Source organism: Montipora foliosa, chromosome 4 (genome assembly GCF_036669935.1).
Source record: "Montipora foliosa isolate CH-2021 chromosome 4, ASM3666993v2, whole genome shotgun sequence".
Lineage (NCBI taxonomy): Eukaryota > Metazoa > Cnidaria > Anthozoa > Scleractinia > Acroporidae > Montipora > Montipora foliosa.
This window is the reverse complement of record NC_090872.1, coordinates 13,633,097-13,638,096: the sequence shown is the minus strand read 5'-3', so window position 1 is coordinate 13,638,096 and position 5,000 is coordinate 13,633,097. Positions and strand designations below refer to the sequence as shown.

The 5,000-nt window shown below is 37.9% G+C and overlaps 1 protein-coding gene and 1 long non-coding RNA gene across 3 annotated transcripts in view; one reads left to right on the top strand and one right to left on the bottom strand.

The window, feature by feature from the left end:
- LOC137999939 (neuropeptide Y receptor type 1-like) overlaps positions 1-243 on the bottom strand; it is a 14,472-nt gene extending 14,229 nt beyond the window's left edge. For both annotated transcript variants that reach the window (XM_068845949.1, XM_068845950.1), the window contains exon 1: positions 90-243. The gene's annotated coding sequence lies outside the window, so the exon portion shown is untranslated. The remainder of the gene's footprint in view (positions 1-89) is intronic.
- A 143-nt stretch (positions 244-386) lies between these two features.
- Positions 387-3,940, top strand: LOC137998998 (uncharacterized). The gene is made up of 3 exons (XR_011122860.1): positions 387-680; positions 3,025-3,063; positions 3,212-3,940. It is a non-coding gene; the product is annotated as an uncharacterized lncRNA (long non-coding RNA).
- Positions 3,941-5,000: the final 1,060 nt, after the last annotated feature.

Sequence of the window (5,000 nt, the reverse complement as noted above, 5' to 3'; positions counted from 1 at the left end):
GGTCGGCGTTGATATTGATAGTGATCTCCAACCGAGGCGGCAGCAACGTTTCTTTAGAAACTACCTGAAACCCTTCATTCGACATTTACCTTGCTTTGTTTCTCGACTTCAAACTTTTGAAGCAACGGCTCACTAAATCTTTTTGGGAATTTTTAGGGTAAGGCAGTAAAACAGTCACCTGACGATTAAGTATCGAGAGCACAAACGCACAACGCCTCCTGCGGAGACAGGAGGAGAATCCAATGTTATTGATCACCCCGAGAGTGAAAATGTCGTCGTTAAAAGTTGTTTTGTCGCTTTTATTAACGGGGTATCAGGTGGTTAACTATTAAAGAAACATAGGAGGGCGATATTGATAATCAAACAAGAAGTCATTTATTTCGGAATTAGTTTGCTAACCACCGGTAAACAAATTCAATATATGTCTTAACGTTTTGACAACTAACTTCCTTCGCAGTTTAGATAGACGTTTTCATGACATATTTCCCTCGCTTCCAGATGATGAAAACACACGAGTACACGAATTGATGTCTTACTGCCAATCGCCTGGGGGTTGTCGCCCGTTAAGTGATTTTGCTGGTGACGACTTTCAGCTACAATGTAGGTCCGTTTGTACAGCAGCGCACCTGCCCTTAACTCTTATCGTTGCGGTCTTCGACTCTTTATTTTCTTCGTCCTCTGTAAGTAACCCAAAAGCTTGGTGATTGTCTTTTGAATTGTCCGAAGGACGGTCCTCTTTCTCTGTTACATGAAAATTTAGTTTTATCAAACGCGAGTTTGTAAAGGTCTTCCTTGAATATGTTTCTTTTCTACAGAAACTCACCCCTTCTTTCTTGTTGTCATTCGAACCGTTCACTTTCGGCGATATCTCAAGTTAAAATTAAAATGTTTAAATTAATGATGATCGATGTTTTGCGATATACAAAACAAATATATGGCTCAAGTTCATACCACAGTGGCGTCAGCGCACGTGCACTACAATCAATTGTCATGAACATTCAAACTAATGGATTTCTTAGACAGCATGTCATAAAATTGCGAACACGTGCAAATTAATTGCCAAAAGGAGGATATATTTCATTTCCAATCAAAAAAAGCCGTTCGTTTGACTAAGGCCTAACAAGAAATCCGTCTCTTTTTCCTTAAAGAAGCACGACTTAAGAACGTTCGCGCTAATTGTTTGTGCGCAACGTTACTGCGCAGGTAACGCGACTGTAATATGCCACGCATTACTTCAAGCATTGGTGAAGTTGAGGTTTTAAAACCTTTGCAAAAACCGTAGACGACACGTCTTGCACAACGTTGGATCAGAGAAGATAGTGATCAGTCAAAATTGATTTTTAAATATTTATGAAAGTCAAGTCGACTACTGCACGACCGATATTCGCGTTGTTTTATCAGTCGTGCACTAGTCTACTTAACTTTCATACATATTTTTCAAGCAGTACGTAGTTAAAATAACATGGCGACAAAAACGCCGGGGAAAAAATTCCAGACCGGCAAAAGAATGGCACGTTTATTTCCGAATCATCATGAAACTTTAAAGAGAAGTGAGAGGAAGGATGGAAAAGCTCTGAAAAAGCTTATCGAGTAGTGGCTGAAAGTTTGGAAAACTCGAGGACGAACCGTTGCGTAAATTTAATGGGGCTGTTTTTTTTAGAAATCTTTTTCTTACCATACGAACTTAAGTTCAAAACGAATGCATGTTTTTGAAGTTCTTTTCATTTACTTTCGTGAAAATAGAGCAGTATTTTCGTCCTCGTCCGCTTGAAAGGTGCGGACCTGTGTGGAAACAACTAGCGATTAAATTTCACGAACAACACATTCCAGAAGATGAGCATGACGGCAATGGAGAGATATTATACAAAACACCAGCCAAATGAAGATGACGCCTGCTTAAAACTTCGTTGCTATGCTCGAGAAAGGTTTTTCTTTTCGGTAAAAACTTTTCATCCCTTCAACGATCGATCGTCTCTTGGGTTCCAGTCCTTGCCTGACAGGTCACGCAAAAGCGTGACAAACGAAATTTTCTAAGAGCTTTGCAAAATCACATCGATATTACTCGTTTAGATCATCGGTGACCCCTATTTTTTAAATCATGAATCACTTACTTTACTTACTATCTACAAAATATGATGAAATGAAAAAATTCCCAACGTGAGAAGTTATCTTTTTTAAACATTTTCTTTCCTCGTGCCATCGAATTCCTGTAGTGGTTGCAACGGATAGAGCTTACAAAAACGCTCGAGGATGAACTCTACTGTTTACGACATCCCTAGCGGCATGCAATTATCTAAAAATCCTACCCCTAAAAACTTATGCACGGAAACCTTCACTCTAACAGTTTATTTTTATGATTTTCGATGGATGAGCAGATGAGGCTACATCTCGCTATTATGACCGATTTCTCGAAATTAAGGCATTTTTCCACTTTCATTTTCTCCGAAACAAAGTCGGTGACCCCCAATTTTTTTTTTTCAGTTTTGGAGTAGGTACTTTATGACCTAACTCTTAGTGAGAAATGAAGAAAATCTCACCGTAGGAAGATTTTGGCGCGAACGTCCTTAATTTGTTTCAAGCGCACCTTTAACCTCATTTTGGAGCGGTTGTCAGTTTGACTTCGTTGGTAATTGCTGCAAAGAAGCAATTGCGGTGAGACATTTGGCATTAATTAATTTCCAAGTAATTGTTACTTGAGTTCTATAACTCATGGAAAAATACAATTATTTGTTTGGGAACAACCTGAAACGTGGAAATAAGGCCGGAAAACGGAACGTTGGGCGAAACGAGTTTATTTGTAATAGGGTTAACGTTCATCGCTGGACGCTCGGCTCAGTTGGAAGAGGACAGACCCACAAACAAATGGTTTTCCTGATGAAATTAAATTACGAAAAGATCCTTGGAAATAAGTTAGGCTTAGCCACGTTAACACGTTCTATTAAAAAATGGATTTCCTCACCTGCATTTCCTTGCAGAGGAGTCATGATAATTGCATTTCTAACCAATTAGGTCTTCTAATTTCAGAACTTCAGAATTTTCAGAGCTTCAGCCTTGGTTTTCACGGTATGTAACTTATTGGATGACAATTTATAATTCGGTAAAATTTGTCTGGAAGACAGGGATTCCGTTGACGAGACAGTTTGGCCGAATAATAAAAAGATTAACGCCCATTATCTTAAAGTTCATTCTCCTAACTACTTTAATTTCCTAGATTACTTCGATGGATGGTCATGAGAATTTGGTGTTATATCAGGATCATTTCCCCAACCTGATGACAATCTCCATTCTCACTACATGTATTTGTATTTGCATTTTTTATTTCCTCTATTTACTTTGAAATACATCAATTTATTATGCAACTCGCCGAGCACAAGATAAATGGAGAAGGGCAAAATATAGGTTGACTAATAAAATGCCCTATTAACAGTTGCTTATCCAGAACAAAAAAGTTACAAGAGAATCTTCTTCGAGATTCTGACTCCCAGGAAACTGCTTTTTTCCACATATAAAATACAGTTTTAATAAGCTCTATTTCTGTTGGCAACAAAGATTTATTGAATTGAACTTCAACCGAATGAAAGTGTGTTAAGTTGATTGCCATTTGTCGCGGCAATGGGACGTTTTTAACCAACCTCTAGAGACACCAAAAACAACTAGAGAAATGTACGACTTCTGGTGAAAAGAAGAAGAAGCTAATAAGAGATCTTTTGTTTTCGTCCACCAACATGGCTGTGATGACGTCACGTGAAAACCGATAATGATCGGGCATCTCTCAATAACCTTGTCCTTTATGTGATAAACATGTAATCGCAATGTGCCCTCGTGCAATTAAGGATTAATTTTACTCATATTTCCAAAGTTTTCCAAATTCCCCTCGTCGCTTCGCGACTCGCGCAATTTTGTGAAAACGTTGCCCTCAGGCCCATGTGATTACATATACAAATTAGATTTAATTTGGTGCATTGGTAGCGTATCGTACTACCATAGTTAATAGATGTAGGCTGGTTAGGAAACTCGACAAGTTTCTTTGTTTCATGTTTTTGTACGCTTTTTTCGGCAGGATAACTAATCAAAAGTTTCGACTAATTTATTCCAAATTAACTTGAGAACCAAAAACAAAAGATTGTGCAGGGTCACGGTCGGTTCAACATCTAGTTGCGACCGTATTGTTCCTGCTTTTGAAATTCCCAGGGTTTCATAACCAGTCCCTAGATTAACTATAGTACTACGGTGGCCCATATATGCAAAGCACAGATAACATTTTCAGTGCATAAATATTGATCTTAATACATTAATTTAAATTATTCAGTTCACAATTTCATTTTCTAATACACGGGCATGTGTATTAGTGCACAAATATATTTTTCATTGGAAAAATGTATTTTTCATTGCACAAATATATTTCTCAGTGCATAAATATATTTTTTAGTGCACAAATGTATTTTTCGGTGCACAAATATATTTTTCGGTGCACAAATATATTTTTCAGTGCACAAATATATTTTTCAGTGCACAAATATATTTCTCAGTGCACAAATATATTTTTTAGTGCTCAAATGTATTTTTCAGTGCACAAATATGCTTTTCAGTGCACAAATATATTTTCCAGTGCACAAATATGTTTTTCAGTGCCCGAATGTATTTTTTAGTGCACAAATATGTTGTTCAGTGCACAAATATATGTCAGTGCACAAATAAGTTTGCCAGTGCACAAAATTATTCCTGGAACCCAATGGGCTAAAAATGTCCGAAAGACCCTGGGAAGAGACTGTAATGGAGGCCTGGTCGCGTTGTTTGCCGCGCTCTCTCGCTTTCGATACACAAGGAATCTTTGATCGGTGGGGCATGTTTTGCCGGAATTGCGGCAAAGGTTTGGAATATTTGTTCGTGAAACCTTTAACCAAAGCATCCTTCGACTGAATCCGTCAACACACCCATGTACAGGAAACCATACGGTTTAATACTTTTGTTCTTGGGCCATCGTAGTTTGATCAAAAATA